Genomic DNA, 19,563 nt, shown 5'->3' with positions numbered 1-19,563 from the left:
GCCAAAGCTCCAGTACTTTGGCCACCTGATGGGAAGAGCCGACTCATTGGAAAAGACCCTGATGCTGGGAAAGATTGAAGCCAGGAGGAGTTGATGAAATGGTTGGATGGCATCACCAACTCAATGGACATGAATTTGAGCAAGCTCTGGGAGATGGTGAAGGACAGGGAAGCCTGGTGTGCTGCAGTGCATGGGGTCGCAAAAAGTTGGACACGACTGAGTGACTGAACAACAACAAGGGACTGTGAATCTCGATCTTTGTAGGGAGAGGATGATTAGAAAACTAGAGAATATTCAAAATTCCACGGGCTGGAAAAGTGTTAGCTTCAAAAGTCTCACCCCACATCTCCTGGGATCAGCCCTAATAGGAACTTTCTATTCTGGGTAGCCCAGAGCCCAAACTTGGCATGGGACTCAAGCTGTCTCTGAAGTACAATAACCCCTCCCTGGCTACTCTGAAAACAGGACTGGGTCCAGGTCTTTTGATGAGGGCTCCAATTTTCTCTAAGTAAAAGATTTCTGGTAGAGAAAAAGTTCCTGGCCTCTGAGCAGAGATTTGTTTTATAGAGAAATGAGGTAGACCGGGGAAGTTTTACTCGGGAGCTCCCTCTACTGGCTCTTTGGTAGAAATTCCATAGCAGTCATTTTGCCCTGCCCTGTGGGTAGCAATTTGAGGCATCAGAGCTTCTTGGTGCCTTGAACCAAGGAGAAAATAAGATATCCTGAGCCGCCAAGGGGGATGAAATTCCAGAGGCTGGTTTCTTCTGCCTCCTTCATAATTTCATGTAACATTTACTGGGTGCCAACTCAGTGCTAAGCATCTTACTTGCATGCTCTCATTAAATACCACAATTGCATGAGGCAGCCAAGACCTGGGAAGATGTAAATAACTTGCTGGCATCACCAGAGACTAGCAGACCCCGCCCCTCCGTGACATTCATGATTCTTAGAATTTCCCTGAGAGAGAGCAAGAGAACTCAAGAGAAGCGAGGAGCAAGGGACAATGTGAAACTGGAAGTGAAGCTTATTCTTATTACCTGATATGAATAGGTCATACCTGGTTCCAAGATTGTTCCATAAACTTCCTGGAGCTAGAGCATTCTGAGCCTGTTTTTCTGAAAAAAGATTCAGTCCATAAGGCAATTACTTACATAGCAATGCTTGTCCAATCTGTGCTCTCTGAAGCTCAGACAGAAAAAAGAAGAACTGCCACAATGACTAAGAAGAATTTCCATGACAGAGGTGAGGCCTTTTAAAATTGTGGCGCATGTTCACACCTGTGTTTTTAAAAATAAAATCCTGTGAGGTAGGGCAGGTAGCAGTACGCACATTTTCTAAGTTGGGAATTTCAGGTACCAAGTGCCGTGTTCTAGATTTCAATTGGGAGCAAATGGCAGAATCAAGACCAGAATCTTCACTCGCAGCTCAAGTTCTGAATTTCTGGTTGGTGTTAGTTGAAATCAAGGTTCTTGATCAGGCTTTTTAACTGCAGGTAATAAAGATCGTGAAACCACCTCCTTGGTTTACACACAGATCCTGTCCTGAGTCACTCCTTTCCCTGTTTCAGGTTGGTTCATGATTGAGCTTCCTCGATACAGAGTCATTTGGGAATTGGGAATTACACAAGCCGCTTACTTTTTTAAAGTTGGTCACTCACCAGCCCACATTTTCAAGGTATCTAGGTCCCCGGGAGAATCCCACATATTATTTCAACTTTCCTGTACCATGCAAAGGTGTAATCCTTTTCACTTCACGCAGAACCTTAAAGCATTTTTCCACATTGATTCTTCCTGGACATTTGAGATACGGGTAAGTCATAGGATGGGACTTCCCCAGTGGCTCAACAGGTAAAGAATCCACCTGCAGTGCAGGAGATGCAGGAGATGTGGGTTCAGTCCCTGGGTTGGGAAGATCCCCTGGAGGAGGAAACAACCTACTTCAGTATTCTTGCCTGAAAAATCCCTTGGACAGACTATATGCAGGCTATAGTCCAAAGGATTGCAAAGAGTTGGACATTACGGGGCATGCACACAAGTCATAGGATCCCCATTCCTCTTTGGATTGAGTGATGCTTTCCAGTTTCACTTCTGTGTCTCTAAATCTACACAGTGGGACAGCAGTCACACCAGATATTACCTACTTGCCCTACCCCTGTCTCAAGACCTCCTTCTAGCTGCCCCTTTCCCAGTAGGCAGAGTGATGTCATAATGGGGTCAGAATGGTACCTGCTGATGCAAGAGCAGGCTTGCTGCAGCACCTCCTGAACAATTGGGCTGTCGTTGTCTTAACAGAGTGGTTGGGTTAAACATATTTGTCTATGATGTAACCTCCTGGCCCTCAGCTACCAGTGGAAACAACTCTTTCTGGTTTGACCTGGTTGATATCACAAGCTCTGCTTTGCCAGAAATGTGACTTCTTGATGAACAGTTGGTCTAGATCTACCAATTTGGAGTGAACTCATATTTGGCCACCTGCTGGTAAGGCTGAGCATCCCTTTACCTAACTGTAGCCGTGAGCATCTGGCCCTCGTGTCTCTAATGTCCAGAGAAACCAAAATGATACCACTGAAGGAGAGGATGGGAGAACTTGGAACTGAGTGCTCACAGGGAGCTCTGAGTGATGGAATGTAGATTGCTGACACCCTTTCCCTTTCATTCTTGCTATTATAGGAGCACCAGCGACCAAGAGGAGACCAGATGAGTTTTCAAAGCAGTCCTCAGACACCCAGGACACACCTCATCCTTTGCCTCGTGCTTTCTGCAATGTTGCTGCTCACGTTCATCTTCCTCTTAACCCTCGCCATCATCACCCCCTCTTGATCACCATCCTTCCTCCATTCACTGTCTACCCAGCTCTTTCTCTGAGGTGCCCCTCCTGGGGCAGTGGCTTTGCTCTTTCTTTGGCAAGTTCCCCTCTGAGTTATATCCAGATGGCTGATAATAGTTTCCCTGTCTCCTCCTCCTGCCTCGTGCCAGAATCAGCCCAGTACTCAGCCCCCCAGGTCAGGGAAACCACGGCAAATCCTACCTCTTCCAAAATGAAGTTTCAAGACTCTCTGGCAGAGCAGTCTCACTCAATGAAGGTACCCCAGGTATCTGAGAGTGATGTAATTGAAACCAGATGGAGGCACCATCAATCCATTAATTCTGGTCACATAGAGTGAAAGAGCTTACTTAGGACTGATCGAGAATATGGGGGGTAAGAAAGAAAGAGCCCCAGAATTGGACTGCCCCTGAATACAGGATGAAATCATCTTGATTTTTTTTCTTCAATTAAATTTACATTTCATTCTACCATATTGTGATGGCTTCACTCTAGACATTTTCATTTAAGATCCAAGGCTTTTCTTCATGGGTTTTGAGCCACAGGTTCCTGGATGGTGAGGTAAGTGACATTTGCCAGCACTGTCTAGGATGATTGGTAATGATCTCGGAAACCCAGGGCTCGTGAGACAGGTCCACCTGGTTAGGCTGTAAGATTTTGTCATTTATTGGTTTCTTTTGACCTGAATACTCCTTGGGGATTCCCCAGCCCTGACACAGACATTGGTCTAGCCTCACAATGTTAATCTAGACTCCACATAAAACAGACCCCCCCACCCTGCCACCACCACCACCAGGATTAACCAAATCAGAATTTGTTGAGGTCAGAGTGCTCTCTCCCAATCACTACAAAAAGTGTGGTTCTCGGAAAGCCCACTGTACTTAGAAAATATATTTTCTCTCCCCCAGTTTTATTTCCACTTCTAGGGGTAAGTTAAAAACCATTGGCAGATGCCAGATTTTCACGTGTGAGCTGAACTATCTCCTCTCATGAAAAGATTCAGACTCAGCTCATTAACTCATAGCCTTGCCAATAAGTTAAAAAAAAAAAAAAAAAAGACAAAACCGGCCAATCCAGCGGATATGTTAGGCCTTTCTTCCACTGCTCCATGGCCTGTATTTATTAGACTAGGACTTAAAGAGATGCAAAGCCCATTTTTTACTGTTGGACTATCAGATATAGCAATCCAAGTCTCACAGAGCAGCAGCTAATTTCAAGACTACTTTAATAGTGATAAAAAGTTCAGCTAATTTGAATTCCATTAGATCACCCCCTCCCAATGAATTTGTGATTGAGGTCTCTCTGCCCTCAGAGGTAGACAACTGTCTATCAATGACAAGATCAAGGCCAAACTCACACAGCTATCTTGAAGCACTCCTCTTTTATTATTATTTATTTTCTCCCCATGATCCAAAGTTCCGATTCTTTTCTATGTAGCTTCTGCTAAACTAAAGCACGCTGGTGTCCTGAGTCCCACCCCACCCTACTGCTTCAGCCTCAGCCCCTAACACGTGCTTGCTCTGGCTTCCTTGTCTTTGCTTAGATCCTTACCATGAAGCCCACTCGAGACACTCCCGGGTGACCCTCTAGGTCCCGATTCTCCCAAATGTGCCTTTCATCTGGCAAGGCATCAGAAAGCCTATCATCTGGTTCTCCAAGCAGTTCAAGTGGCATAGGGTGGGGAAGAAGGCATTTGAAAGAGCTTGCTCCTCGATGATGGAGGTGTGCAAAGAGCAGATATTGTCTTAACTGTTCTGATATTGAACACTGTCATCGCTTTCAGGTGGATAGAGAGTTGAGACTTTTGAGTGCTGATGCCAACAAAAGGAAAGGGAGGGGGTGGAATTCTAGTTACTTTTCTTCAGCATGCAAGTGGTCCTTCAAAACATCTCCCTTAAACCTCCAAATATGCTGGCTTCTAAGAAGTGTTTTCCAAGACTGAATGTACCTCTTGATCAGGGTAAGTGATGAAACGTGTACTTAACAGAGGAAGGGGATGGTGGAATAGCTTGTATTATGCATGCTGTGGCTCATCTCCCCCACCGTGCTAATGGCTTGGCCTCTGAAGTTTTGATAATCAGGAAAAGGATCAGGGATGCCAGTTTCTAAAAGTGTAAAGGAGGACTAGTCAACCCAAATGCAAATTTGCTACTGTTCTCACCTTCAAAGACCCTTCTAGGGAAACTGGACTGGGGAGTTCCTAACTCCTCCCTGGTACCACCCACAGGACTTCCTTAATGGAGGTGGCAACATGGTTGGCTGTAGCAGCCTGAATGGACAGAAAGTTCCCTGCATCTTCACTTCACACTGGCTGGCTTCAGACAGATCCCTTGAGTTTTGGATGAAGCTGAACCAGCTGGAACTTTCCGGTAGAGAGATTTGGAGAGGGAGGTCTCTTCTCATAGGCAGATAGCCTTGTGGCGAGGTAGGGAGAGGGAGGGAGTGGTGGTGTGCTATATTGGCTCAAGGGACTCTTAGGAGAAATAAATCAATTTCATTGTCCAGGTTACTGCTGAAAAAGTCCCAGATATCTCTAATTCCTAATGATGGAGCTAGAACTAGAATACAGAAAACTGGATATTGGAATCGAAGCAATATGATAGATGTGAGCATGAGTATGGGAACCGCACAAATACAAATATGATCAGATCCTTAGTTTTACAACTTCAAGCTCCAAGACTTTTGCACAAGTCACTTAAACTGCCTGCTCTCCATTTTCTTAGCTTTAAACTCTAGTCCATGGAATTTAGTCCAACTCTTTAGTCCATGGACTTCTCCAGGCCAGAATACTGGAGTGAGTAGCTGTTCCCTTCTCCAGGGGATCTTCCCTGAAGAACCGGGGTCTCCTACATTGCAGACGGTTGCTTTACCAGCTGAGCTACCAGGGAAACCCTTGAAAATAGAAAAAATAAGTAATATTTTGGGATTGATTTAGGTACAACCTAATGGGGTGGGCAACATCATTATAGTGATACCCATAAAACAGCCATAAGCATAAGATCATTTATGTAATAGCACCCAGCACAGTGTCCAGCACATAATAGGTTCTCAAAAACTGTTGGTTTATTCTCCCCCTACCCTGGCCCTTATTTAGGCCAAAATAGTTCTGCTCCCTGATGCAGACATCTTTGGGCCAAGAGGAATCTCTTTCCTGGATTTCTTCCCTGATAGACTCCCCTTGGTTGATTTCCTAAGAGCTGGATTTTTTTTTTTTTTTTTTCCCTCTTCCAAACAGTACTTTACCTACTGGCATTTTTCTTGGTGCTTGGAGAGCAGACAAGAGACACGGGTGGGACATTTCTGGGCTTCATCGACCCTGAAAGAGAGAAGACTCAGTTCTTTCAAGGGCTTTGTGACAGCAGCCTACCCCACAGGCCCTCTGGAGCAGCATTAGGGGAAATGAGTCCTCTTCATGCTTGGGATGCCCAGGGATGGGTTGGCAGTGCAGAAGGCGGTTTTCATCTTGGACAGATTCCATGTCGGTCTATTAATTCTCTGGGTCCTTAGCTTGACTGCTCAGACAGGAATTGGGCACCACAGCCCTTAGCAAAGGATGGCAGGACAGCCTGGAAAGCCAAGGTCACCAGCTCCAGTCCAGGCGTGCACCAAACGATCTGACTGTTGATGCGTAGGGCAACCAGAGATGCTATCTGTGAAGGACTAACCTTCTGCAAATGTTTCTGCTGAGTTTCCTAGGTACCCCCAGCCCCCGGTGTAACCACTCAGCTTGATTAGAATAGCAAGACAGAGAAGAGAGGCATTCTCTTGTGGGGGGTGGGGGTTGTGAGGAGAAGCAAAGATACTGAGTCCATCAGACTGCCACAAGTAGTGAAGTTTTGGTTGCTACTCTCAAAAGTTCTGAGCACACTTCTTCTATTTCCAGCTCTGCCTTATTTGTTAGGGTTACATACGGGGTTTGCTGAAAGCTGTTAGGGGCGCCCAAAGTAATCTTGAATGAAGCTGCTTTGGCTTCAACATCAGATACAATAGCAGCCAACTACCATAGAAAGCCTAGAAACAGAAAGCAGCTCATGCGGTTCCGAAGTGTCTCTTCTCTATGTAGTTCATGTAGTCTTAGAAATGGTGTGGTCACATGAGTTTATGCTTACACATAGCTCATCTCATATCTCTAAAAACATAGACCTACTCTGTGCCTTTAAAAATATAGTCAGCCTAACACTCCCATTAATCCAGTAAGACTTCCTTGAAACACGTGATGGGGATGCTTTCTCTGTCCAATGGGCCACATCTAATGATCCCATGTGATAAGCCATTTTCAGTGCAAGAACCCAGGCAGACTCTCTCTCATTGATACTTCTTCTGGCTGCCTGCCTCCCCCACTGCAGCGGCATCCTCACATGCATACATACATGCATTCATGGAGCTAAAAATAAACAGCTGTTGATGGGCTGCCAGAGGGTGTCCTCCGTGCTGAGCAGGCGTCCTCTGCCTTCCTATAGTAGGCAAGGCTTAAGCCACAGACAGGAGTTGAGGGTCCAGGACAAGCTTAAGCTTAAACCAAAATCTCTGAGGCAAGTTACCAAGGCTCACAAGGCCTGAAGAGGGAGAAGAGAGGGTATTAAAGATGACACTGATTAAAGGTCAGTCCCATGACCGCACGCTGTCTCTCGGGCCTTGTGCCCCCAATCCTAGTGGTAACCTCTGGAAAATTGTTTATTGGCGTAGGGGAAATCACTGACAGGGGATGTTGATCATTAAAGTTGATAAAGGAGACAGACCAGGCATCAGCATGATGTAAATAGCTTTCTGGTCCCCTGCCTCCTCTCCTCCCCTCCTTGGGGCAGAAGTTATATGAGCTGGATCTGGGATTCTGTGTAGATTTGGGGAGGGTGATTTGTGTATGTAATTGTATTCCGATCTTCCAATCTGCAAGAATTCTTGCCACCTCCACCACATCCCCAATCAATAAACCCTCTGTCACACTGAGGTGTGGCATGTCTTCTGCCAAAAACCTCAGATTCAGACACAACACACACTGAGACACACGCTCGCGTGCGCGCACACGCATTCTTTATCACCCTCATGAAACAAGCTCCTTTCAAACTGGTTTAAAAATAGCACTAATCCATTCAGCTCATTTTTCAGGAGCATTATTTTAAGAAGAAAAATAGAAGATCCCCTGGTCTTTGAGAGGTAGAAAGGCTAAAGACTCGCCTAGTCTTAAAAAGTCCTGATAATGTTGCTAGAGACTAAGCCTTTGCAGTCTTTGTTCCATTTTCTCCTCCTCCCATTCAACAAAAGTTGTTTATCGGCTAATACCCTGCCATCTGGGTATTTATAGAGGTGGGTTTCCTTTTCAGGTGGTGGTGCCAGGGCAAAGTTACAGCAGCAAGCCCTTCCCTGTCCCTGGCCTCTCCGTCGGCTCTCCGCTCCCCCCGCCCCCCTGCAGTGACTGGAGGCCGGTGGATTTGTGAATCAGCTTTCCCCTCCCCTGCACAGGGGAGCTCCTAAACGCTGCTGGCCATTTGCAAAAGGCTGTGTGTATGTGTGTTTAATTGCAGGTTTATTTGTTCCTGCTCTGGGAGTCTGTCTGTCTGTAACTTGGATGACTGCTCTCTGGGAAGCTGTAGCTGGCTGATTCCGTGGGCGACCGAGCAGGATGCGTGGGCGCAGGAAACAGAAGAGGGAAAAGAAAGCGGGAGGGAGAGAAAGGGAACGCGAGAGAGCGGGAGCCTTAGAATCTGTTATTTGCGTCACTCGAGGAGCCGGGGCTATCTGCCCGACAAACACACAGAATTAATCCGAGTTATAGCCAGAGCTGTCTCCGCTACAGCGGTCAGCTGCGAAAGGGAGGGGAAAGGACGCTCGCTCTGCGTCTGTGCAGAGCCGAGCTTGCCCCTGGCGGCGCAGGGCGTTTGGGGTGGGGGGCTGTCCTGCTGGGCATGCCCTCGGGGCCCCGCACGCCCGGTGCACACCAGGTTGCAGCCTTCTCTGCAGCTGCCCAGCCCAAGCCTGGGGTGGCGCCCGCCTCGGCCACCTTGCTTGTTCAGTGGCTGCACCGAACACAAAGCGTTGTCTCTGAGCAGAAGCCTCTTCTCGGCTGAACCAGACCCACCAAGAGGAGAATCTGCACGTGACGTCAGTAGCTGATGACTGACGCAGGCTGGCAAAGGAGACTCAAGGCGGCTGCTCCGCGCTGCCTTCATGAGTCTATTTTCTCCAGCCCCTTCGTAGTGAATTACTAGAACGCAAAACACACACACACACACACACACAGCGCCTTCAAAACATACATTTCCAAAGGCGGTGTGTTGCAAACACAGCGAGATTTTGCAAAGCATGGGTGGGAAACGTGGGAAGGGTATGGAGGGTTTGTGTTTTTTTTTTTTTCCTTTCCTCATTTGGGAATCTCCAGCGTGGACCTCATTAGACTCTAGAGCTTTTTTTGGAAGCTCCTCTGGGGATGGGGTCTAAGCACCCCACCCCACCCCCATTTCCCAAGCAGTTCTGGTCAATGGAGACCTGCAGCTCTAAAAGAATACAACCACTCCAAAGCCTTCTGGTCGGGGAGACAGTGAGGAGCTTGCAACAGGCGGAGGCAGACGGGAGTTAATGGGAGGGAGGGAGAACATAAGCAATATTTGGGTGTTTTTCTGTTTTGAAAAAATCATCTGCAGTAATGTAAGTGAGTGTGGTGGTGCAGGGAAAAGTGGGGAGGGGGCGCTTAATACACATCTAATGTTTTGGACGTAACGTTCCGGCGAAATGCCTTTGTGTGTGGAGGTTTTTTCAGTACTTGCTAAAAATAGCATCAGGGTTTGATCGTGTTCCAGAAATAGACCGAGGGCTGCACTGGGATAAAAAGCCAGCGCGGGTGGAAGAAAACCTGGACATCACCGCATTCCTCCCCCGCCCCCAACTATGTCTGGAAATTAATTGTTGGATTTTTCCTCTCCTCTCTTCTGTCTCCTTCTCTCTCTCCACTTTCTCTTCCCACCCCTGTGTTTCTCTTTCTCTCTCTTAAGGAGTTCCCGTTTGGGTAAGTAATATTATGTCATGTGCATGCCGCAGACTGTGAGTATGAACTGAGGCTTACTTTGTGCATGCCCTGGGGTTCTTTTTTGGCTGCCTTTTCACCCCTTTTCTAAAGAGAAGGGTGGGACTGAGTAGGGGGTGAGGGGTATAGCTGTGTGTGTGCATAATGAATTTGGGGCTGCATGAAAAGGAACCGAAAGGGGGAATTCTTGCAGAGCCGGGAATCACCCTGACCAATCTCTGAATCAATAGCTGCAACTCTCTCTCTCTCTATGGGTCGGCGCTGTTGAGCCCGGTTCTCTCGACTGCCCCCCTCCCTTCCCCATTTTCTCTGTCTTAAAGGGTGTCCAGATACGACTTAATGGGTCATCTCTCCGCGATATTAATGGAGACGATGCGATATAGATTAAAATTGCATGGTGGGGCTGGGAGGTAAATGAAGGAAAAATCTGCGTTCCTTTGACAAACTTCCCTGCTCGCTCCGGTCCGGGAGCCGGAGGACCGCGACCCTGGCGGATCCCGGCTGGCCCAGGGCGCGGTAGCTGTCCATGGAAGGCAGGTGCTGAAATTCCTTGGTCCTTGGCGAGTTCAGCTCCGAGCGCCAGGGGGCGGGGTTGGCGCCAGTTGCGGATAGCCCCGCCCTGAATGCAGAAGTGGGATACGGAGAGGAGAGGGTTAAGGATGTTCAAAGAGGATAGTCGTGACTTCGGTGAGAGCTTTGGGGAAAAGGAGGGGTGAGTGGGAAGGCAAGGGAAAAAAATGTAAAGGAGGGGGTGCAAAGTGTTAGATTCGAGGATGAGCCAAGGCCCAGCGCTCCAGGAACCGCAAGCCGGTGGTTTACCGGCTTTCTCTGCAGAGGCCAGGCACTATCTGGGTCTCCATTCCCAGGCGCCCGCACCTTCCCGCCAGTGGGTTTGAAAGATTTCTCTCCAGTGATGGTCCCTTTCAAATAAGAGGCTATAGGGTTACTCTATTCGGACTCTCGTCGCTCCCACTTCATACCCCCACGTTCCCACATTCTGCAGTTCTTGGGAGGTGTGTAAAGATGTGTCTGTGCGTTATGGCATTTTTCTTACTATTCCCTTTCCTTCGCGTCCTAGTCATGGGAGCCCCAAATGAGTTGGTGGAATGAATGAATTAGAAGCCAAACCAAAGCACAGGAGTTGCTGGTGCGATGCGCAGAAAATCCAGGCTTGGGAACATCGCCCAGCGCCTTCAAGCCAAAAATGCCAAAGGGTTTCTGAAAAACCGGGTCTGAAGGAAACTAGGGAGGGAGGGGGTTCTTCTCCAAGTTCCCAAATGTTAGTGGGGAGACCATCAACTCCCTGGGGTTATGGGGTTGACCCAACGTGATATACACTGCAGTCAACTCCAGTGACTTTAGTTAAACCTGGAGCCAGACAGGTGAAGAGGGAGGAAGGTTATCAGAGGCCAGAGTGTGTGTGGGGGCGGGGAGCGGGTAGGAATAAACATCACTGGGGCATACAAAGACATCCTTGCTGATTAACTCCTCGGGGAGAAATAATAAAAATGCATCCTCAAATTGGCCCACAAGGGTGGGCTGTAGACAGTGGGGGGGAGGTGGTGGTGGTGGTGAAGCTATCTTGTAGATCTGCAGTAAGCTTGTGTACATGCAGGGATATTTTCTATACCTGTAATAATAATAAAGAAAAAAAAAAAAGGACAGTGAGGTAAGTATCTGTGAGGTCTGGCCTTCAACTGAAAGAGGAGAGCCCAGGTACTCCATCCTAACCCACTAACAGCCTATGGCTTCAGTGACCTGCCCTCCCCACCCCCCCAACTCAGGGCACCAGAGGCGCAGCCCTGGGGTGCGGGCTGGGGGTCGAGTTATTTTTACTTTAGAAGTAGTCTCTCTGGGACGATTCCCTGGCTGAGACAGTATTCGTCAACTCATAATAGTAACAAGGGCTGTTACTGATGTTGTGGAGAATAACGCAAATAACTTCAACCCACACTTCGTCTTGACAATTCAGCTCAAACCAAAGCCGCTCGCAGCCTCCCGGCCCACCCCTCGGCCTCCTCGCCACTCACCCGGACCCACTCGTTCCCTTTCCCAAGCCTTGCTCCTCTCAGCCCCACAAGTTGCGTGGTTATGTTTACAAATTCTGCCACATTTGCAAAGGCAAGAGCTTGGGTGGGGGGGCGGCGCTAGGAGGGATGGCAGCGCAAAAAAACACATGCAACACGTGGAGCGGTGGCAAGGGGGGTCATTAAGGGGAGAGAGGACGCCCCATGTCCTCATTTCCCCCCCGGACCCCTCTCCTCATCGCTTGGCACAATGCACAAGTTTACCCCCGAACTAGATCCTATTAAATAATTCAATGGTAGCTGTGTAATTTTGGTTGGAATCAGCACGGATTCCCAAGTCGTGACTGCAAAAAGTGAGTAATGCGCGCTGGCTGCGTCATGGCTCTAGTCACAGTTCATTCCGAACTGAGAAGGAATCGTGACTTCGCCTGGAGACGTCCCCTACAAGGGAGACGGGGCGGGGGGGTGGGGGGGGTAAGGGAATGGAGGTGGGGGGGAAGACCTATCCAATGAAAACCGCTGCCAGGGGGACTTTTGAACTCCGCCGCTCGCTGTCTGGCTCTCCCCTCTCGGCCCGGTGCACCTCTCTCCACCCTCCCCCCCGCACCCTCCTGGCCGGCGCGCTTGCCAGCGCGCTCGCTCGCTCGCTCTCCCGCGACCCAACGAGTCCTCAACAAGTTGGAGGAAGGCAGGAACGCAGGGGTTAAGCTCGGAGAGCCGCAATTACCAAGATCGTGACCCTCCCACACAGTACAGTAACTTATATACTTACCTGGAAGAGCCCGCTCTACCGCCGGGCCAACACCCGTGGGGGGCGGGGAAGGGCGGGAGGAGAGCGGGCCGGTTGGAGAGGGGCTCCTCCAACGCTGGCTGCAGTGCGGACCGGACCGGCGCGCTCCAGGGACCTGGGGACCCAGGTAAGGAGAAGGGGTGACGGTGCACAGGTCGGCCGGCGGTCGGTCGGCTCAATGGTCGGCTGAGTAGAACTTTTTTCTTTTATTTCCCACCCCTCAGGGGGCCGTGCCGCCGTTGCGGCGGCCGCGGACTGTGGAGCCCCCTCTGGCGCGGCGGACGCGCCGACGCTCGGAGGGTGTGTGCGTGCGTCTGCCGGTCGCCGATCCGAGGGGACGCCGTGGGAGGGTGGGAGGGTCGCAGAGCTGCCGGAGGGTGATGGATGGGCGGAGGGGGTGGGCCAACACAGACTTGGAGAAGGTCTAGCTGGATTTTCTCTGGGCAAGCTTAAGCCAGAGCTTGCGTGTGCGCCCGCGCCCGCCGGCACGTCGGTTCCAGGGTGGCAAAGAACAAATATGGCAACTTTTCGCCCCAAGTTCTGGCGATGTTTTGCAACACCCCACTTAGGCTGAATCTTTCCTCCCCCAGGGGGACTACCCTCGGGGAGGGAGGTGGTCCAAACGTTTCTTTGCCCAAATCCTTCTTGGACCGTGATGGGGCGGGGTGGGTGGGGGGAGGGGAGGAAGACCAGACTGGGGAAGGGTGGCGCTGCCCTGGGGAGAAGGAGGGCAACCCCTCAAAGTTTGGCTACGTTGGATGGTGGAGGGGGCCTAAAGGGAGAGAGGGAAGAGGGAAGGAGGGATAACGTAGGAAAGAGATCTCCCTCCTCCTTCCACCCTGGTCTCCCTTCCCCTCCCCTCTCCTTCCTCCAGCAGAGGGTGGAATCTCCCGACGTTGTGGGAGCCGGCGGTCGGAGAGGGGCTCGCCTCTTGTTGTTCCTCTCAACATTCTGCAGAATGGGTAGGGAGTGCGGGGCGGGAGCTGGAGGGTGGGCTGCAGCAATGAAAGGGCACCCGAGGCAAGTGGGACATTAGACACAGAACATCTAGACGAGTTTGGGGGGGGGGGGGCGGCTAGGGTACGGAAGGAGGGACTTCACCCTGCTTATCGAGCCTCCAGAACTTTACGGGGAGTGGGGTTCAAGCCATCCTCCTTTTTTTTTTTTTTTTTTTAAAGAAATAGGCTGACTACTGTGCAGTTTGGGTATATTTTCTGTTTATCTTGGCCTGTCATTTTACGTCTGAATCTCCTGGCTTAGGTCCTGTTGGGAGAGGTCGCTCTCTTGAACCCTGGCCCAATATCTCACGCCCTCGCCTGGGCTGGAATGGGGCAGGGCGGCTTGGCCGGATTTTTTGCAACAACAATATTTTAACGTGTTCCAGTCTGGGTTTTGTTAAATAATTAGAAATGGAAATATTTTTTTCCTCCCTCCCCCTTCTGGAAAAAAAAAAAAAGGAAATGTGAGCTCTCTCCTGATTGGTGGGTGACGATTTTAGTCCGCACCAATGAGCTGGCGGCCTCGTCTGTATTTATTTAGTGCTCTGGGGGAGTTTTTCTCTTTACGCAGCGCCTGTAGTCACGGCTGGAACCTCTGCTGGGGGACTAGGAGGGACAAGAGGGGGTTCAGGGGGAATCCGAACTGTACCTGTTCAGAGATCCGCGACCTTGCAGCCGGGGCTGGCGGAACCCTGAAAGGGGAAAGAGGGTGACAGGACAGATAGGCGGAGAGGCTCAGGGTGCTGGGGTACCGGAGAGGGGTGGAGGCTGGGTTCCGGGATCCCTGGTTCCCCCCTCTGTGCTCCTCCTCTCGCCCTACACACACCTCGCTCGAGGCTGTTGCGGGCTGAGTTGGGGGATCGCGGACGGTGTGGAGAAATGGAGGGGTTGGGCGAGGGGTTCGAGGAGGGGCGAGAGTCGGGCGGGCGGCGCGCGGGGTGGGAAGGCTGAGCCGCGTTGGAGCGCGCTGGGGAGACCCAGCCTGCTCGGCTCCGGGGTTCGGAGACATCCTGGGCTGAAGGCGGCGGCGGCGGACTGAAGAAGCCGGCAGATTCTGCCCTTCGCGAATCTTTTTGCGGTCTGGGCTTGCTGTACATAACTCAATAGCCGGAAGCCCTTACCCCAAAAAGCATTCGCGGAGGGCGCACTCGTCGAGAAGACGGCAGCCACCAGCGATCGCCGAAGTCCGCACCTTCCCGAAACGGCTTAGTCCGAGCCTTTCCCAGCCCTCTCCCCGTTTTCCACGGAAGAATCAGTCCTTTACCTCGCGTCCTTCCCGCGCTCCCTGAGGCTTTGGTCACCCGCCTGTCCTCCGCGCAGGTCCCCCACCCCCAACTTTTTAATCCACTTTGTATCACAGGGGGAATCGGAGCAGGCGGTGTGCGTAATGTTTTCGGAGAAGTGGGAAGAAGCTGAAATACAATAAAAGTTTACACAAGTTGTGTCTCCCCCCCCCACCACCAACCTCCGCCCACACCCCGAATAAGCCCATTCACCCACTGCAAAAAAAAAAAAAAAAAAGGAATCTGGTCTTAGGGCCAAATCGGTACCTGGAATATGAATCAGTTTAGGACATTTTCTGGTTATTTTTGACCCATATGATCCAACTCTGCAATATAGGGGTGGGGAAGCCCTTGAGGGAGAGGCGGGAAGCCCTCAGCATCTCCTTTCCTAGTGGGGGACCCCGAGGTGAGGCGAGCCGCGGTGAACTGGGCAGCTCCGAAAAAGAGGGAAAATACCCAGGCACCGCCCGCTCCCCGGAGTCCCTTCTTCCCCCCACACCTGCTTCCAACCTAATTTGAAGCGTTTTGCAGCCTCAGGTCCCCCCCATCTCGCCTTGCTCAAAACTAAGTAACACAGAAAGGGATAAAACATGTGAAAACTGGGAAAAACCCCGCAGAGAAGAAGCCTTTGAGAGATGTGGTTGCACCCGAGTCAGCAGCTCAGCAGTGGCAACAGCAGCGCAGTCCTGGCCTCTAAAGAGGTGCCCCGTCCTGGGGAGCGAAGCAGAGCTGCAGGGTTAGGGATCAGCTCTGGGTACCCCCCTCCTCACCTTCCCTTCCACTGCTTGCAGTCGTGACCGCTTCGGTTACAAGTGGCAAAGATCAGGCCTTCACCATGCTCTGCGCCCCCCACGTCCTTCGTCAGCTAGAAACACTGCTAGACGCCCTTAGGGACTGAACCAGAAGGACACACAGACACACGGAGGCCCAGAGGGATGGACACGGCTAGAGGATGAGTCTAGGGATATAAGAGTCCGAGACCCGAGGGCTGCGAAGCTTCGCATTTTCGGGGAGGGCCTGAATTTCCCCCCTGCACCCCAATCACCATTCTTCCAGCAAACTAAACGCCCACCATCATTCCCTTCTCCCTGAGCGGAGCATCCAGAGTTTACCCTCTCCCGCAGGAGGAAAAAGGGCTCCTAAGTCCGAGAGTGCTGGACAGAGTCAATCTTCTCTAGCTCAGCCTGCGAGGAGGCACAGAAGGCGAGGACGCCAAACTCCAGGGATAAATCAGAGCCCCTCTCCACAGATAAAAGAGATTTTCTCTTTCCGGTTGCGTTTTCTGAAAGAGTAAAAGGGTCCCTAAGATCTGCAAAGGAGATGGAGCCAAAGCAAAAGCTCTGGGGGATTTCCTCCCTGCCTCTCACCTGGGGCCGTCTGTGGAGCGATAGCTTCGCGGAGGGAAGAGGCGCAAAAGCCAAGCTAGATTAAAAATAGCCTCACCCCGTGTCCCCTCAGCATCTCTTTTGTTTTTCTTTTTTTGCTTCTTACCTTCCCCTTCTCTCCCCAGCCAGAAAGCCCTCCTCTCTCCAAAAACCGGAACCTCCACCAGGTTTTGGAGAGAGGTGACCTGAGCGAAGTGAACTCGCACAAAACCAGTAGAGCCGCCTGAGGGAGGGCGGCTCGAGGCTCCCGCGCCCCTGGCCCCCTCACTCCTCCCACGAGGCGAGGTGTGGGGCCGGGGCTCGGGAGCCCACGAGCACCCGGCCGAAGCCGGCGTCGTGCGCGCCCGAGCGAGTCCTCGCCTCGCCTCGCCTCAGCCAGACAACTGTTGCTGCTTTGAAGAGCTGCTGCGGCTGCAGCCCAGCTGCTGGGGCGCCCGGCCGCACACCGGGGCTGGGGGTGCTCACTCCTGATCCGGGGCGGGGGGCTTGCGGAGTGTGGGGGGGTCTCATTCCGGGTGGGATCAGAGGAAAGCACCCCCCTCCCTTTTCCCTTCACCAGGAGTGAAAATTGGTGGCTTCTTGTACATCTTTCCTTCCCTCCTAAGGGCGGCTGCTTCAACCTGAGGCCAGTGAGAGCTGTCTCTCCGCTTTCTCCCCACTTTGCCTTTGCTGAGAAAGGAGGGCAAAGTAGGGGGGAGGACCTCTTTGAACCCTCAAACTGCTAACGCACACACCTTTTGGAAAAAAAAAAAAAAAAAAAGCCACGTCACCCAGTAAGCCAGGGGCCTGATGGAAACTTCCAGGCACTTGCATCTGACGCAAACTCTCGAGCCTTTATATTAGGGAGAAGGGGTAGTGGTTAGAGACCCTTCCTCACTCCAGTCTGCTTCTCCATGGGGGTGGGAAGTGTCCAGGGAGTCCCTGGGGACACTTGGTCCCCGGAGCCCATCAGCTAGCTTAGTTTTTGCCCATGTCAGAAAATCCAGACCAGACTGGTCTCTCGAGCTGAGGAAGGGGTGAAGACATCACGGAGCCCCCTCTCTATGACCTGCCCCCTAGTGGTTGGGTCAGGCTGGGGGTTCCACGTGCTCTCACCCTCAGGCCCAGTTTTGGTTGCTCTGTTCCTGTGGCTTCCCCCTGCTTCTCCTGCTCTATCCGTGGCTGGGGCCAAGTTTCCTCCCCTTGCCGGGCTCTTTTGCCCCTTCTGGCCTCTTTCCCAAGACGTTGTGGTTGCTTTGAATCGCTTCCTTACCTGCCTTAGGCTGGAGGCAGAGGCAGGGACTGAGTCAAAGGCGCTGAGCACACTTGCTGCAGTCTCAGACCAGGACCCTCTCCTCTGTCTCAGGACTTCTCAACCTAGGGGGCTGTGTGGGCATCTCTGGAAAGCTCTCCCCTTGCTTCAGCTCCCCTGCCTTGTAATTCTTGGCCCAGATGCACCCTTCTGCCCTTTTCCTTCCTTGTAGTCTCCCTACCCCCATGATTTCCTATAAAATGTCCCAGCCCCCAAACTTTCCCATTCTCCTCCAGAGCCAGCAAAGTAACCTTGCCCATCTTTGGCCCTTTCAGGTAGTCAAACCTGCCCTGACACCTGGACGTCTGCATGAGGGGTGGTCACTGAAGGAGGAGTTGTCAGAGGCCATAGGAGCTAAAGAGTCTGTGCAGATGAGCTCTGGAGTCCCAGGTAAGTGCAAAGATACCCCAGCCCGCGGCCCCTTGGCCTGGGCAGTGTGTGTACACTCCCCACTTGGTGATGAGACACAAGGCAGCCAGAGATCCAGTGCTTGGGGATGGTCCTCAATGGCTTAGCATTTGGCAAAGAGAAGCATCCATCATACAGGTGAGGGGGGAGGCACAGTACCCCATGAAGCAGGCCCCTTTCCTGTCTTATCCTCTAGCAGGACCTGGACCTGGGTGTTTGGAAGCTCCCCAGCCTTAAGGATTCAGAGGTGCAGGGCTTCTTTAGTGGGGCCCAGAGTTGCCCCTCTGCCCCCATGTCCTGGGCTATGTCAGGCCTCTTAGGGGCCCAGGAGAGGTGTGGAGTTGAAGGGTAATTTGCTGCTGAGCTTAGTTTTTCTGAGGAAGCCAGTACATTGAGTTATGTCTACTTAACTGGGGTTCATCACAGGAAAGATAAGAAGATTTTTAGGTTATTGATTTTTTTTGAGGGGTAAGGCATTAAACTCTAAACACATTTACTTTTACTATTAACCAGCAAAATCCTTTGCTACAGAGCTTTTGTTTAGCTGCTTTGCTGAGCTTCAGAGTCATACTGTGATTTGCATTGGGGAATTCAGTTCAAAGCTAGGCAGAAAATTTTGAAACTCCAGGGCTGTTAGATTTGTGAGGTAGGGAGAAACCGAGCTCCCTATCTTATCCTTGGCTGTTTTGTGAGCAAAATGTAGGAAGCTGCTAGAAATTCTATAGGAAACTTGAGGCTCATGGTAGAACAGAAGCACAGTCCATAGAAGACCTTCAGATCATTATACAACAGACCTATTTACTGAATTAAATGACTGCTACATATATTTTGTGAAATGTTTACTTTTGAGAATGGAACTTTAACGATAAGCTGATTGATTAGAAACCCCTGTAATCCCACCCTGTAAAGTGAGAGCAAGATCTTCAAATCACTGGCTGAACCTAACTTCTCTTAAATTCCCCTTTTGAATGTAAGTTTTCAGCATCTGTCTTAGAGCAATAGGGCTGTAGTTCATTCCAAGGGTTTAGCATATCCCCCTTTTCCCCTTTAACTGATATTTCAGTTGCCTTGTAGAAACATCTAAGAAAATAATATAGGGGGTAAGATTTTCTTGCCTGAAGGGTAACCTCTTCTAAAAGCATCTGTTGATGGGTTAAATCTCAAACTTAAATATATACGTAGCATGTGAAAGCTAGAAAGAGCTACAGATATACAGACAAATACCTTTATTTTATAAATCACGAAACAGAGGTTCAGAGAGATTAAGTGATTTTACCAAGATCACACAGCTGGGGCTCAAACCCAGGTTGTTTATTGTCTACTCTGGATTCTTCTGTCTTCACTCAGTAATTCTTAGCACTACTAAATAATACAGACTGTCCATAAACACAAATTGTAACAGATTCCCTTCCAAAATGGCTTGCATTTAGGATGCCAGGGTTCAAAGAAGAGTTTACCTAAAGGTTCTGCTGCTAGCAGTTAGCATTCTGGGGGCATCACTAGGTTAGGCAAGGCTCTCCTCTCTTGCTTCTGACATAGC

At 50.7% G+C, this 19,563-nt stretch overlaps 3 long non-coding RNA genes across 3 annotated transcripts in view; 2 read left to right on the top strand and 1 right to left on the bottom strand.

Annotated features, from left to right (window-relative positions):
• The first annotated feature begins 2,240 nt into the window (after window positions 1-2,240).
• On the top strand, window positions 2,241-3,293 carry LOC112579559. Its single transcript, XR_003103881.2, has 2 exons — window positions 2,241-2,477; window positions 2,670-3,293. It is a non-coding gene; the product is annotated as an uncharacterized LOC112579559 (long non-coding RNA).
• Window positions 3,294-6,048: 2,755 nt separating this feature from the next.
• Window positions 6,049-12,778, bottom strand: LOC123329711. Its single transcript, XR_006545243.1, has 2 exons — window positions 12,641-12,778; window positions 6,049-6,139 (listed from the first exon to the last, which is right to left on the bottom strand). It is a non-coding gene; the product is annotated as an uncharacterized LOC123329711 (long non-coding RNA).
• The window catches only part of LOC112579560, a 69,373-nt gene continuing 62,079 nt past the window's right edge, over window positions 12,270-19,563 (top strand). The window contains exons 1-2 of the long non-coding RNA XR_003103882.2: window positions 12,270-12,785; window positions 17,891-18,005. This is a non-coding gene — a long non-coding RNA (uncharacterized LOC112579560). The remainder of the gene's footprint in view (window positions 12,786-17,890; window positions 18,006-19,563) is intronic.

The sequence above is a fragment of the Bubalus bubalis genome, chromosome 16 (assembly GCF_019923935.1).
Source record: "Bubalus bubalis isolate 160015118507 breed Murrah chromosome 16, NDDB_SH_1, whole genome shotgun sequence".
NCBI lineage: Eukaryota > Metazoa > Chordata > Mammalia > Artiodactyla > Bovidae > Bubalus > Bubalus bubalis.
The sequence above is the reverse complement of the archived record's forward strand: the minus strand, read 5'-3'. Positions and strand labels throughout refer to the sequence as shown.